Consider the following 15,578-nt stretch of genomic DNA (forward strand, 5'->3'; position numbering starts at 1 on the left):
GAGATGCCCCTTCCTGCCAGCCTCCCTGGCAGCCACTAGGCGGCTGTGGCTCCCTCTTCTGCCTAGAAACGCCACAGAGAGGGTCCCACGTGGTTTGTATTAATAGGAAATGCAGCCCAGGCCTACAGGCACTGAGGATGGAGCAGGCCAGGTCAGTGGGTAGACTGATGTAGCTGCTCACAGGGGTGCATTAATCAAGGGCCTAGATACATGTGCTGACCTGTCTCTGGTCACCAGAGGAAAAAAATCCTCCCTGACATCTTTTTTCCCAAACTTGGGAATGTTTTTGTGTTTTTACCTTTAATATGAAAGTAATGCATGACTGTTATAAAGACAATTCCAACAAAATCGAATGAACAAAATCCCCAGACTCAAATTTTTAATTTTTATTTATTTACTTTTTTGGTAAGGAAGATTGGCCCTGAGCTAACATCTGTTGTCAATCTTCCTTTTTTTCTTTCTCCCCAAAGCCCCAGTACACAGCTGTATATCATAGCTGTATGTCATTCTAGTTCTTCCATGTGGGATACCACCTCAGCATGGCTTGATGAGTGGTGTGTAGGTCCGTGCCCAGGATCCGAACAGGTGAACACTGGGTGCTGAAGCAGAGCATGTGAACTTAACCACTATGCCACTGGGCCAGCCCCATCAGACTCAAATTTTAAGATGTCTTTTCCCATAGGAAAGCAATTAGCCTCTGGGTGAAGAGTCCAGGGCAAGAGTCTGCTGTGTTCAGGAAGGAGGGGGGAAGCATCATGACAATGTGGAATGTTCTAGAATCTGGGAGGTCCTCCTGAAGCAAATACCCTAGTATTGGAGAGGCTGACATGTCTGTCTGTCTGTTTTCTCCCCAGAAGATTAGCAGCTTCAGAGTGGAGTTCTTCCCACGCACTCTGTGTTATTTCCACATTCCCACCTGCTGGGTGTACCATGCTGCCCCAGTGTGGTCACCCAGGAAATACAGGTTGGAAGAATAAATTAATAAACTCACAGATGAGGAAACAGACACAGAGATAGACACTGAGTTGCCAGGGCATGTTCACAAACATGATTGCCATGGGTCTGGAAAAACTGGCCTCAAATTCTCCAGCAGCTCCCTCTTTCCCAGGGCTAAGGAGAGCTAAAGGTTGGAGTTAGCCAAAAGGACTAAGCCTATATAAGTCTAGCCCTTGGACAGGACAAGGCAGAGGCACTAGAGGGAGACTGTCAAGGCTTGTAGGAATAGCCGCTCCCCCCCCCCCCACCGAGGAATAGGAGTGGTGGAGAGCCTGATGTGAATTTAGAAATTAAATCCATGCTGTGCCAATGACACGGAGAGCAGTTTTGCCCTCTACCCTGACAAGGAAGCAACTCCAGCTGGAGAGTTCCAGGTCATCTTCCAGTAAAGAAGGGATTTAAGCATATGGAAGAGACTTACCTCCTTCAAAGAAAGAGGAGGGATCCACACAACACAGCAGCAGAGATGGAAGCCAGCCCCTCATCTCCCTTTCTCCTTCTTGCCAGAGAATTTAGGTAGGGTCCTGCCATCAACACATTATCGAATTTAGCCATTGACAACTGTCAGGAAGGTCTTAACCCCATTTTACAGATGAATAAACCAAGCCTAAGAAAGGTAAAATGACTTGCCCAGATCAGAGACCAAATAGCAGAATAAGAAGACACTCTAATCTCAGGTCTGGCCCCTAGATACTCTTTCCACTGAGCATCACCTCAGCACTTGGTTTCCGGGAGCAGGGGAGGGGTGGGGGTGGGGAACGGGGGTGGCGGGGCATGATTTCGTGGCCAGACCACCCCATGCTAGATTTGGGGATAGGTTCTCTAACTCACAGAAGCCCCTGACCTTCCGTTGAGCTCAGATCCTTGCCCTGTCCTGTGATTTTGGACAGACCCTGTCTCTGCTTCACCTGAGAACTGTACTTAAGGCGCCCAGGAAAGCATAAGATAAGACACTTGCCACTCGGTCCAGACCCACGTGATCAGTGCTCCTCAAAGATGTCGCTTTTCCCATTTTGCCAAGGCTTATTCTTCTCCCTCAGTTCTCAGTCCATCACTGTGCTCCCTCCCCATCCCAAATGCTCCATATCCTTCTGGGGAAGGCGCAAAACCTTTGCTGAAGGCAGGCCCAGAGACCAGCGGCGATGGGGCCCAGTGAGGGCACCTTGGGCAGGAGCACCAAGCCAGACACCCCGCTCCTCCTTGGGGCCCTCCCCGCCCACCGGGGCCGGGGGGGCGGTGCGGCAAAGGCCTGGCTAGCCCTCCCTCCTCACCCCGGCCGACTGCAGCAGGACACCGAGGGGCCAGCAGCCCAAGGAGCGGCTGGGGGCGAGGGCCAGTAAGGGGCCCGCAGATGCCGCTCGGCCCCCCTTCCTTGGCCGGGGCCCCCACGGTGTCGGGGAGCAGGAGGAATCAATCAGGATAATGAAGCCACAGCCTGCCACGCACGGCGGGGGCACTGAGGAGCCGGGGCCGGTGCCAAGTCCGCCAGACGGTTCGGAGGAGCCGAGCCCGGCGCGGCCCGGCGGCGGAGACGGAGACGGCGGCGGCGGCGGAAGCCCGAAGCCGGCGCGCGGAGGCCGGACGCAGCTCCGCGCAGATCCCTGGCAACCGGGCCTTGGCAACCGGGACGCCCGAGAGGAATCTTAAAGCTGCAGCGCCTTCTTTCCTCGCCGCTGCCGCCTCCTGGACCCCAGGAGAAATGGTAGCGCCCAGAAGGGTTAGTGGTGGGAGTCAGGCTCTGTGCCTCTCGAGACTTGGGGGTCCAACTCAGACCCTCACTCGTTTACTTATCAAAAATAGATGGAGCCTAGGCTAGATACTGGGCAGGGGAACGGGCAGTGATTAAAAAATGAACAAGGGCCTGCCAAGAGGAGTTCACAGTCTAGCGCGCAAGGCCGACCAGACTGGCTGAGGTGAGCAAAGCCCTGTGAAATCCAGGAAGAAGGGGCATCGACTGGAGAGCTGAGGAGCTGTTACAAAATATTTCTGCAGAACCTGCCTTGCTCCAGGCCGTGGGTTGGATGCTTCTTCCCTGGACTGTGTTATTCCCCCAACAGCTCTGTGAGATGGGTATTATTATTATCATCATTATTGTCATTATCGATTCTGTTTTAAAGATGAAGAATTAGTGGCCCAGAGAGGTGAAGGGACTTAGCCAAAATCTCGTTTTATGTTTTGGACAATCTAGGACTGGGTCACAGGACTTCTGACTCAGGTCAGCTTTCAATATAGCATGATGTCTAGAAGGTTAATCTGAGTGAGGACTTCCCAATACAAATCGTGTAAGAAGTGAGAAGAAAAGGGTAGCTGAAAGAAGAGATGGCTACTTCTCCCTTCTGCTGCCCACTACCCTGATCCCGTCTCCCCTGTCCTCATGAGCAGGTCTGTATGTGGGCAGAGGGCTAGAAGAGGTGACCTCCAGAGGTCCCTCTGGTTCTGTGATTTGATATCTCCTGCCTGAAGTCCAGGCACTGTGCCACCCTCCTGGGCAGCAGTAGTTGGCAGGAGGATGCAAACTGGAGGAGATTCCAGGTTTCTGAAACAAGAGGTCAGGGGTGGTGGGGGAAGATTAGAGGGGTAGTCAGGGGGCTTTGGCAAAAGAAAGCCTGAGTCAATATCATTAAGAAGGCTGGACCTCATTTTCCCTTCCCTTGTCCACCTATCTTTCTGTTTCTGCACATCCATTCAGGTAAGAGATTTGTGCCAGGGCCTGGGGTAGGCTCAGAGACTGTTGGTGAAGCAAAAATCATGCTGGCTTTGGAGCCAAGCTCATCTGGTTTCAAATCCTGGCTCTGTCACTTGTCAGCTATGTGAACTTAGGCAGGTGACTCAATCCCCTTGAGACTCATTCAGTTTCCTCATTTGTAGGGTAGAGGCAATAATATCTACCTTTCAGTGTTATTGCAAGACTTAAATGCAGTGAGGAAAAATGTATTTGGGTGTCTGGCACATGGTAAATGCTTAATAAATGGTAAATTTGAAGATGTCTTTACTTATTTTGGTAGTCTGATAACAGCTCCCAAAGAGATGTCCACATCCTAATCCCTGAAACCTGTAAATGTGACCTTATGTGGAAAAAGAGTCTTTGCAGATGGGATTAAGAATCTTGAGATGGGGAGATTATCCTGGCTCATCTGGGTGGGCTCTAAATGCCACCACAAGTGTCCTTATAAGAGAGAGGCAGGGCCTGGCCCGGTGGCGCAGCAGTTAAGTGCGCACGTTCTGCTTCGGCGGCCCAGGGTTCGCTGGTTTGGATCCCGGGTGTGGACATGGCACCGCTTGGCAGGCCATGCTGTGGTAGGCGTCCCACATATAAAGTAGAGGAAGATGGGCACGGATGTTAGCTCAGGGCCAGCCTTCCTCAGCAAAAAGAGGAGGATTGGCAGCAGATGTTAGCTCAGGGCTAATCTTCCTCCAAAAAAAAAAAAAAAAAAGAAAGGCAGAGGGAGATTATACACACACAGAAGACTGGAAGGCGATGTGAAGACAGAGGCAGAAATGGGAGTGATGCGGCCACAAGCAAAGGAATGCCAGCAGCCACTAGAAGCTGAAAGAACAGATTCTCCCCTAGAGCCTCCCGAGCGAGCACAGTCCTGCCGACACCTGGATTCTGGCCCAGTGAAACTCATGTTGAACTACTGGCCCCCAGAAATGTGAGAGAATAAACTGTTGTTTTAAGCTGCCAAGGCTGTGGTAATTTGTTATGGCAGCCTTTGGAAACTAATAAATATACTTACATCGGAGATTCCATCTTGAGCAAAACCCAGAACCTGCCCTCTAGGAGTTCACAGTCTAGTGGGAAATGAGAGAAGTAAACAGCGCATAGGGATGCCCAGAAGGTGGAAGGGTAAGGTAGGTAAGGCTGTTCGAGTTGGAGTTAGCCAGGTGAGGGGCTAAAGCAGAAAGGGCATTCCAAGCAGAAGAAACAGTGTGGGTAAAGACAAGGAGTAGGAGAGGACAGTGCCTGCAGGAAACTGCCCACGTTTGGCATGGCAGGTGCATGGGGATATGGGGGTGGTATGACACAACTGCTGAGGTGGGCAGCAGGGGCAAAGAGCCAAGTAGCTTCCACCCCAGAATGGAATCAATCCCTTCACCCTGGGCTGGCATTGGGCTCCAGATCAGAGAACCCTAGACTGTCAGTACTGACAGTACTTAGAGACCATCCAGTCCAGTCCTGCCATTTCACACATAGAGAAATTGAGGCTCATAGAGAGTAAGGCCGTCCAGGAAATAAGCTAGAACCAGATGGCTGCACTCTGGCCTCCCTCTTGAGCCTGGGTGTCCCATGTCTGAAGGTCTCAGAGACGCTGCCTGGTAGTCCCTCTGTAGCCCACTTCCAAAAAGCATAGGCCCTGTGGTCTCAAAACAAAGAGGGGGTCATTTGCATATCATTTGCATACCACTAATTAGATGAGAGAGGCAAATTCACTCAGCCCCTTCTCTTCATGTCCCCCATCGTATCTCACTCCCATCAAGTTCTTCCTCATCCATCTCTTGACCTCAGCAACTCCTCCCATAATTCCAGCCCAGGTCCCACACCTCAATGCCCCTTACCTAGCCCCAGACCAACCCCTACTGTGTTAAGTGTTTGGTCCTGCTTGGAAAAAGTACCTAGTGGGTCTTTAGTATATCTAGTCTGGTGGAGGATCTTAGAGCAGATTACAGTGGAAAGGGTGGTGATGGGCTTTCCAGCTTGAGGTTTTCTCTGAGAATGGGGACTGGTGAGCTCTGCCTCCCTGTAGCCCAGGAGCCATCTGAACGGTGCTATGGAGTGGAGGAGGAGGGTGCTCCTTAGGGATCTGGTGGGCAGGTGCCAGCTGCATGCCCCAGGCCTGCCCCAAGCCTCTTGGCTGGCAGCCATACCAGTCTGTGGAGAAGCTGGCTCCTTCCTTGAGGGAGGGGGAATCCTGGAGAAGGTCAGGGAGCATCCCTTGGCCTGGCAGCCTAACATGGGTAAGGTTGAGGTTACCATGCAAGTTACTGTGGATCCTCCAATGGGGACAGCACATCCAGATTCTTGGGGCTGTTATCAACCCAGCCCAGAAAATTGTGAGGCACTGTGCTAAACTAAGCATAGTGTTTCCTAGAGGGTAGGCACTTGAGAAGTGTTTCCTGATAATGGGGGGTCACCTATCTCCTGGAGACAGGTAAAGATGAAAGGGGGTCACAGAGAAGTACATATTCTGCCTCTCTCACCTCCTATTAGCCCCCTCTTTCCTCTGAACCAAGGCTATGCCAGGTGAGAGGTGAGATGAGGTGAGATGTCCCATCTCTCTCCCAGGTGAGATGTCTGAACCTGTCATCTGATAATCACCAGAGAAGGCACCACACTGTAGCCAAGACAGGTGCACAGGATGAGCGCAGGTGCCCTCCACCCCTATCCTGGCAGAGTTGCTGTCTGGCTCTGTCACTGCTACGGTTGACTCCAGGTAGCTGCCAGGAGCTGGGGAATGCTGGTGCATTAGGATTTATGGGAAAAACCTGGGGCACAGCTCAGGCTAGCAACTTGCAGAAACCAGCTTGTTCTGGTTAGGACAGTGGCCTGAATATAGGAAAGACTGGCCTGCATATGTGAATAATTCCTCTCCATGCCTGGGTGATGTGCGAGCTGTGTGTATATGTGCTACAGGGGGCCTCAGCAAGCATCCTGACCTGCACACACAGCTGTGTGCACATATCCCATTGTGCACTAGTGTATGTTGCACATGAGTGTCTTCATGGAGTTCCACCTTCCCTCTTCTCTTCTCTGGGCCTTCTCTTCTTGTTTCCTGGTAAAATGGGAAGTGGAGTAGGAATGTCAGTTTCACCATCCCCAGCCCTGCTCCCTTGTGTAGAGGGTCTCTGCTTCCATTTGCCCGTGACAGCAAGCAGTGGATCCCTTCTTGGTCCTGAGTTGGGGGATCCCAGCTCTTTACTGGCCTAGATGACTCCATCTTGCACCAATTCCTCTACCCTGGTAGCTCCCTCTTCCCCCAACTTAGGCAGTGTCCCATGCCACTTCATCTAGTGTCCAAGTCAAGGGGATAGATGGGAAGAAGAGGGGGGATGCTATGGGAGTGGGAGTAGGAAGGGTGGATCAGATACTGTTTGGCTTTGCCCAGGTCCCTCAGGAGCACTGCTGCTCATTTAAAATTCCGATTTAAAGCTGAGCGGCTCTTTAAATTTCCACATTAGCATGCCGCCCTGATGCCAGGCCAAGATGTTGGGATGGATTTGGCAGGAACGCCTCCAACAGCAGCAAGCAGCAGCATTTGCCAGCAATAAAACAACGCATGAATAAAAGAAGGCCGGCTTGGCAGCAGCAGCAGCCCAGGTAGCTGGGTAAACCCAGGAGGGGCCCTCGTATTCTGGGGCTCAGAGGCATGAAGGTCGGTGCAGGGGCATGTGCAAATGTAGGCCTCTGTGGCTGTCTTGGCCCTCACCCTCAATCTGTGCCTGCAGTGGAATCTGGGGTGAGGCCCCAGGCAGGAATGGGGTTTCTTCCCTGTGCCTGTCTCATTCCCCTCCTCCCAGGGTTATCTTCTTGGAGGGGACAGATGTTGCTTTTGATGAGGATACAAGGACTTGGCCCACAGCCTGAGCTGTCCTACTTCATTAGGGGCCCAGAGAACAGGTGGGGTCAGAGAGAACAACACTGCCTAGAGTGGCTTCCAGATCCATGACCCCAGGTGCCTGGGTGCTGAGGGGCACTGTCAGGATAAGGGGACTGGGTGAGAGGCCACAGTGAGGACTAGGTATTGGTGCTAAGCTGTGTGGGAGAGATGCTCTGGGCTGGGTGGTTGGCTAGAATGGGGAGTGGCCAAGGAGAGCAAGGGGCTGCTGGGCCTGGCGTAACTTTAACTTCCTCAGACTCAGGAATACTGATTGAGGTCAGATGGCAAGGGCAGCAAAGAGGTCAGATAAAGCCCTGGGCTGAAGGCTGGTAACCACCCAGAGGTCATTTTGTCTACTCCTTCCCAGGGTCTAGAGTGTGCAGCCTCAAGTCCTTTGGGGATCCTGTGTCCCTCTGCTCCGATCACCTGGCTGAGCCTCATCAGCAGCCTCCCAGACATTTCAAGAAACAAGCAGCTTGTCCTGCTCTTACCATCTATCCCTCCCACTTGGTCAAACCAGCCCCTTCCCTGAAGTCAAGGGGAAGGGGACAGAAGCAAACAGAAGGGTGGCAGCAGATGGTCTCTGCAGTCTCAGCTAAGGCAGAAAAGAGGAATTTTCTGCAGAGCACCCTTCTCCAATGGAACTCCTCCCCTCCAGCTCACGAGTGATTTCAGGCCCCAATATGGGGAGAAGTTGTTGAAACTTTGAATTCTTTCATTACCTGGAGAAGCCAGAGAGAAGATAGGCAGGGCCAGGCTCTGGCAGGGCAGGCCCCTTATCTTGGAACTTGGGCTAGTCCTGTCCTGATGGCTTTTCCAGGGAGAATGAGGTGGCCTGACCTCCTAGGTACCCTGTTCTCTGGTCCACACATTGGGGTTGAGTCAGTTCTTGGGTGAGGGAGTGGCTAAGAAGCTGCGTTTAGCCCAGAGAGGTGTCCTTTTGTCATTTATTCATTCATTCAACAAATATTTACCAAACAGCTGCTTTATGCTAGGCACTGTGCTGGGCACTGGGAGCACACTGATGAACACGGTCAGATGTGGTCACTGTCCTTGTGCAACTTTCCATCTGGTGGGAGAAATAGAATCATTATTCAAATGACTGCACATATAAGTGTGAAATAACTGTGCTAACTGCTCTGAAATAAGGATATATAGTACCATAAAAGTGTATAATTAGGGGACTTGGCTAAGTCTAAGAAGTTGAGGATGAGCTTGCAAAGGAGACAAAGAAAGAGCAGCTAGAGCGGTGGAAGAATTGGCAATGATATCATAGAATCAAAGGAGGAGGTGGTCAGCTGTGCTGAGAGATGCTAAGACTCATGAGACACCTATTCACCCTGACTCCTCACCTGCTAGTTGAGTACAGGTATGAAAAGGCTCTGGCATCATGCCTGGCTCACAGTTGGTGCTCTGTAAGGTTAGCTCCCTTTCCCCCCTCCCCAGGCTGAGCCTCCCTCCAGGGACCCCAGATTTCTGGAGCAAAGGAACTGCCTAGGCTCAGCCTCCTCTGTCAACTTAGGCCCCAAACCTTAGCCATCCAGTCCTCATTCAGGGACTCTGGGCCTCTCCTGCCTCTCCACATTAGTCCCTTCACATGGAGCCCTACCATTCCCTAACCTACTTCCTCCTTTGCATTGGTCTTCCATGAAGAGGGGTTGAAGTCTAGACTTGGAGAAGGATGCAATTCTGGCTCTGCTTCTGGGGCCAAGTCTGAGAAGGGAAGAGAGTTGGAATCCTCAGCAGTTCCCAAAGCTGCCTGGGGTGAATCTAAGTGTCTTAGGTAGGGAGAGGGAGTAGTGGGGAGATAGGGAGGGGGCTGCCCACCCAAGGCGGCGTAGAGCCCAGAGCCTTTTCCATCACAGACATCCCATCTGTCTCCTACAGAAGGCTCGGGTTGGAGGAGGTGCCGAGAAGCAGGGTATGGAGGGTGAAATCGTACAGTCTGTGAGCTAGCACGATGGCAGTGAAGGTGCTGACTGGGGAGAAGGGTAGCAGGTCAGGGTGGGGTGTCAGCAGGGAGAACTGGAGGTCAGAGGTTGGGACTGGAGGTGGGGAAGATTACAGGGACATTGCTACTCTCCCTAGACAGCTTTGTGCTTGATCAGGTCTGGAGTTTTCTAGTAGAGAGCTCAGAAGAACTCCCTCCCTGTGACTGAAAAACTTTGGAAGACACCCACACCTTGCTGGACACACACTGACACAGCCCCTCTTCCTGGATACCAACATCTAGATACTAGGAAACTGGGCATCCTCAGAGGGATGGGCCTCCCACATATAGAAATATGAGAGGGCTCTAGACTTGAAGTGGTCAGCAAGGAGGGGCAGGGCAGAGTATGGGGAATGGAAAATGCTAGCCCAGGAAGCAGCTCTGTTAGGTCTACTCCAGGTCCAGGAGAGCACCCTTGGGAATCCCTGTAGACATTCCCTCCCCACATTCCAAGTTCTAAATTTTTTCTCTCTACCTATACTTAAGAGAGTATGATTCCACAGCTTCCCTACCTACTCCAGTCTTTTCTCCCACTCTTCCCTGTTTGGAAGTTCTTCCTCAGGTGTAACTTTATTTCTTCAGGCTACAGCTTAATCCTCTAAAAGTCCTCTAAAACATGTGCCAAAGGAACCCAAGACAGGCCTTCAGTTATTAAATATAAATAGACAGAGGAGGGAAACTGAATATGGAGAGACAGATATTATATCTCAGTCCCTGCAAGTTATTAGGAAGAAGGCACTAGTGGTTGCTAAGCAACAGGTCTCCATAGAGGACAGATACTGTGTGGAAAAAGTCTCCTCTGACTGAATATTGGGGTGAGAGGGTAGGGAAGGTGGGGGTCAAAGGGCTATGGACTGACAAGCAGGGCTGCTGGGAATGGTTGGTTTGTCCTCCAAGACCATCCCTATGCCCCAGGCCTTGGTAAACTCCACCTTTATAGCCTTCAGGATTGGTAGACAGAGGAAGGCCTCAGGCACGCCTCCCATCCTGCCAGGAGGCGGGAACCTGGTTTCCATAGCAACCCAGAAACAATCCTGGCCTTGTTTGCTTCTGGCTTCTCTGTAACCCCCTCAGGGAGCACTGATTGCCACAGATACCTTTCTCTGACCCCCAACTTCTGATTTAAGGGGGAGGGCCCTAGAAATGTTAGGGGTAGGAGTGCTACAAAGCTAGTCTCATTTGGTCCTAAAGTGACCTATTAAGACTCTAAATGGGGAGTTACTTTTAGGGGAAAGGGCTTCCAGGTGTCCTCTGACCTCTGCACCTCTTATGGGGCTGCAAAAAGCTGGGCCAAAGGGTGGCATCAGATGCAAATTCTGGGCCCAGGCTTGCTTTCTAAAGGGCTACTACAGACTAGGGTTGGAGATCAGGAAAAATGTAGAGGCAGGATCTTTTGTGCCCCTTGGCCACCCAGAACACCATCCTCCTTGACCCTAAGTCCACCGACGTCAAGACCCGAGAATGGAGATATAGAACATTAACGTATGTCAAGTATAAGTGAGTGGCACCGAGGGGCATAATCTGTTTTTCTAATATGACCACAAGCAGAGTGTTAGAAGAATTAGGCCGACAGCTGCTGGTTCCTCCCCCACTTCTACCCTCCCTCCTCGCTCTCCCTCTCCCTTCCTCTTCGGCGTTTGCACACACCAATTGCAGCCGAGCCCTGCTCGCGATTTCTCTTAATCTTCCTCCGCCATCCTGCGTTCTTTCCGCAGGCGGTGCTGCGAAGCCGGCAGAGCCTCGCGTCACACCTTACTGCTCTCTGAGATTGCTCCACAGAGAGCTCAAGGAGATGGCAATTCGGCGCTGATGCCGGCTGGCAGCAGTTGGGAGAGGGGAAGGAGGAGAGTGAGGGAGGAGGGGAAGGGGTAAAAAGTTGGCACCGATACCAAGTTTTTCCCTAGAGAGACATGGGGGGGAGGGTGCGCGAGAAGAAGAAAGAAAATGACACAGAGAAAAAGAAACAAGGAATAAGAGGCAGAGTGAGACAGAGAGAGACAGAGAGAGAGACAGAATTAAAGTTCTCTCAGATATCCACATCCACACGTTGGCATCCCTAGCCCACCGCACTCATGACCCTCTCAAGATCACACCATCTAGTTAGGTTCCCATCCACCCCTCTGCCTCACTCACACACTCACTCACACACACACACACACACACACACACACTCCCAGCCAACCTGGAAGTCAAAGCGGCCCAGGCATGTTGTGTGTATTCAAGCAAGTGTGTGTGTGTGTGTGTGTATGCCTGTATGTTGTCTCTGTTTTGGATCGCAGTAGAATGCAGTATGTAAATGAGATGGTTATTACCGCAATGTTCATCAAGCTGAGCCGAGAAGACATTAATAGCCTGATGAATATGCATGTGAATTTGTTAATTAAGTTAATTATTCTGCTGAAAATGCATTCGTCTTCCAAGGACATTTTCCCAATGATTTTTACATGCTCTAGCCATTAGTCATGCTATATTTTATCAGGGAAATGAGTTTGCTTAAGTTGTAAAAAAAAAAAAAAAAGAGAGAGAGAGAGAAGAGAAATAGAGAAAGAAAGAGGTAAAAAAAAAACAGAGGAAAGAAGAAAACATATTGAAGTTGAGAATGGGAAGGCATCTGAGGCCGGCCTGAAGTTTGAGGCCCAGCTGGGCTTTTGAAGCCTGCCCTCGATTTTTATGGGTATCTCACTCTACAATTTTTTGCCCTTTTTTTGATGACAAACTTTTTTTTTCCAGTGCCAAATTTCCAACACATTAATTAATTGTTGTAGCCAATTAACTGTAGTTGTGCAAATGAGTTTAGCACTAATTACCATGCAGTGCCTGTAATCACATAAAAAACTTGCTGAGAGAGAGAGTAGAAGAGAAAGGAGGAATGGGAAGGGAGTGGTGGCAGGAGAGGAGGGGACCTAGACTAGAGGGCCAGTCAAGGAAAGGGAGTAAGTGGGGGGTCCTGAGATTTCCTGGTTAGGAACCATCTTGGCTCCAAGGGAAGGTAGCTTTCTTCTAGCCACACTTAGGACCTCTGACAGTCAGGAAATCTCAGTAGGCATAAGAGCTGGTAAAGAGTGGTTTCTCTTTGTCTAAGAATTTCCAACAAAAAGACATTCAGAATGGATATCTCTGGTTGTTTCAACAATGCAATGTAGTCCCTATAAATTGTGAAGGCCTCGGTATTTATCCCCCATGACTGGAATTACTGGGTAAGCATGGTGCGTCCCACTGGGAGAAGATATGCCATTTCTGATGAGCCAAAAGAGATGGAGAAGAGTGATACATGCTCTTGGCCTGGTTCTAAAGCTGTAAGTAGATGGGGAAAATTGTTATGAGTCCACAGCCACTGGAATAGGCCAAGGGAGCAATGGTAACATCAACTATAAAGGAGCTGGTTCCAGCAGGAGGTGGGAGGAGGCAGCCTTTGACCAGACACAGCTCCCAGGAGAGGAGCCAAACCTTCTCTCTTGCAAGTTGGCATCTCTACCATCCATCATGTCTGAGCCAACTCTAGGTTTCCACCTGTCAGCTTCAACCAGTGCCCAGAGGCTGAGGGACAGACCAAACAATTTCTCCAGCTCCTTCTGACTTAGCTGTCCATGACTTCAGTTGGAGGGAAAGTGCAGTGGTAGTCAGCAGTAAGTGTTGTTCTAGCATTTTTGCTTCTACTCTGCTTGCCCCTTGTACCATGTTCCTGACACTGAGCCTGCCCAAGGTTTATGTGTGTGTGTTAATGACCTGTAGTCCCCCTTGCCTCCCCAAAAAAGTGCTACTATCTCCCTTTTCCATCCAGAATAGAGAGCTCACTTCTTGTTATGGGCCTCAATTTCTTCAGACCTCATTAGAGACACATTCAACTTCACATTTTCAAGGACAGCCTTGACTACTCATTCTCTGATAGACACCTAAAGGCTAGCTCCTCCCTTTCTCATTCCAGGTCCCAGGTCTGTGGGCAGATTGCTCATGGGCTCCATCCACTTTAGCCTTGTTCTTCCCTGGCAAGGGGGAAACAATTTCAAAGGCTCATACCATGTTGCCCCCTGTTACATGACACTGTTTATCTTCTAACATATGAACCAAAGTTAGCTGTGAGGACCTCAATTGACCCAGGCTGCTCCAGTATTCTTCCTGCCCCAACATCTCTCTTCTGGTTCCACCCACACCCTCTTCCCAGCAACCTTAAGCAAGGTCTGAGAAGGCCTGGTTTAGTGGAAGAGCCCTATTATCCTGGGTTCCAGGCTCTTTGCCATTTAACAGCATGTAATTGCGAGAAAATCATTTACTGTGAGCCTCAATTTTCCTCATCTATAAAGTGGATATAATCATAGTGCCATGCTTGAAGAGTTAATAAGCTTAATAATTGTGAATATGAAACACTCAACACACCACATAAAATGAGCTACTTCATTAATTGCTAGTGAATACAAAGGGAGAGTACAGTGTCCTTTAACAGGTGAATGGTTAAACAAACTGTGGTACATTCATACCATGGCATAAATAAAAAGACTGAACCATTGATACATACAAAAACTTGGATGAAACTTCAGGGAATTATGCTGAAAGAAGCCAAGCCTAAAAAGTTACATAGTATATGACTTCATTTTTGAAACAACAGAATTTTAGAAGTGGAGGATAGATTAGTGGTTCTCAAGGGTTAAGGAGGGGTGAGATGGGCATGATGATAAAAGGGCAACATGAGGAATCTTTGTGGTGTTAAAACTGTTCAGGTTTTTTTTCCTGCTTTTTCTCCTCAAATCCCCCCAGTACATAGTTGTATATTTTAGTTGTGGGTCCTTCTACTTGTGGCATGTGGGGTGCCACCTCAGTGTGGCCTAATGAGAGGTGCCACGTCCATGGCCAGGATCCAAACTGGTGAAACCCGGGGCCGCCAAAGTGGAGCATGTGAACTTAACCACTCGGCCACGGGGCCAGCCCCTGTTCAATTATCTTGACTGTAGTGGTAGATATACGAATTTACACAGATAATAAAACTGCATAGAACTTAATACACACACAAGAACAAGTAAAACTGGAAATCTGAATAAGACTGGTGGATTGTATCAACGTCAATGTTTTGGTCGTGATATTATACTATAGTTTTGTAAAATGTTACCATTGGGTGAAAGTAGATAAAATGTACATGGAATCTCTCTGTATTATTTCTTACAACTGCATGTGAATCTACAATTACTTCAATTAAAAAAAAGCTATGATAGATTATTAATGTCTCTGTTGGGTATAGGAGAGAGAAGGGGCTGCCCTTGTGTTTCCATTGCAGAATTCCAAAGAGGAAGATTAAAAAATATTATTCTCATTAGGGTTCATCAATAAAATGATCATAACTATAGGGAGGGGAGGATATCTGTATCTGTTGACCCAATAATTCCACTTCTTAGAATTTACTATAAAAAATGCATGAAGTTTTATATCTTAAGATGTTCATTGTGATATTATTTCAGTAAAAATATCTAAATGATTAAAAATAGGAGATGAGCGTTATAAATCACAGCATATCTAGGTGATGAAACACTTTACAGACTTTAAACATACTTAAAAAAAATACACCTAGCACAATGCCTGGCACATATTAGACACTCAATAAATGATAGTTCGCTTCACTTTACTGTCATGTTCTGGGTATCAAAAGAGCAAATGTAGGTAAATGTACTTGACAAACTGTAAAGTGCCTGGCAAATGCAAGGTGTTGCTATCCTAATGGCTGTCTCTCCCCAGCTCCATCTTAGATGAAGCTGTACTTCCAGGTAGAAGAACACTGCCTAAGGTGCTTCTGGCTTGAGAGGCATGGGAATGACGGAACTGACTTCTTGGGGAGTCTGAGTCAAGAGATTGGGGCTACTTCCTTTCCAGGAGACTGGCACCGCCCCCCCCCCCCCCCCCCCCGCTCCACATCATGAAGAAAAGTATGGACATTCTCCCCAGTATATGCACATAAACACATTTGGCCTACAATTTCAGGGGACTCATGGAGTCTTTGAAGCAATTTCAGC

General features: G+C 49.4%; 1 protein-coding gene across 31 annotated transcripts in view; it reads right to left on the reverse strand.

Moving 5' to 3' along the window:
• Nucleotides 1-371: 371 nt before the first annotated feature.
• CDK12 (cyclin dependent kinase 12) overlaps nucleotides 372-15,578 on the reverse strand; it is a 75,118-nt gene continuing 59,911 nt past the window's right edge. For 27 of the 31 annotated variants that reach the window (XM_070227410.1, XM_070227409.1, XM_070227407.1 and 24 more), the window contains one exon: nucleotides 8,526-8,661. The gene's annotated coding sequence lies outside the window, so the exon portion shown is untranslated. Of the gene's footprint in view, nucleotides 1,521-3,968; nucleotides 6,768-8,525; nucleotides 8,662-15,578 lie in introns of those variants that run through there. The other 4 variants (XM_070227384.1, XM_070227382.1, XM_070227406.1 and 1 more) reach the window with 2 other exon arrangements.

The sequence above is a fragment of the Equus caballus genome, chromosome 11 (assembly GCF_041296265.1).
Source record: "Equus caballus isolate H_3958 breed thoroughbred chromosome 11, TB-T2T, whole genome shotgun sequence".
NCBI classification, from domain to species: domain Eukaryota; kingdom Metazoa; phylum Chordata; class Mammalia; order Perissodactyla; family Equidae; genus Equus; species Equus caballus.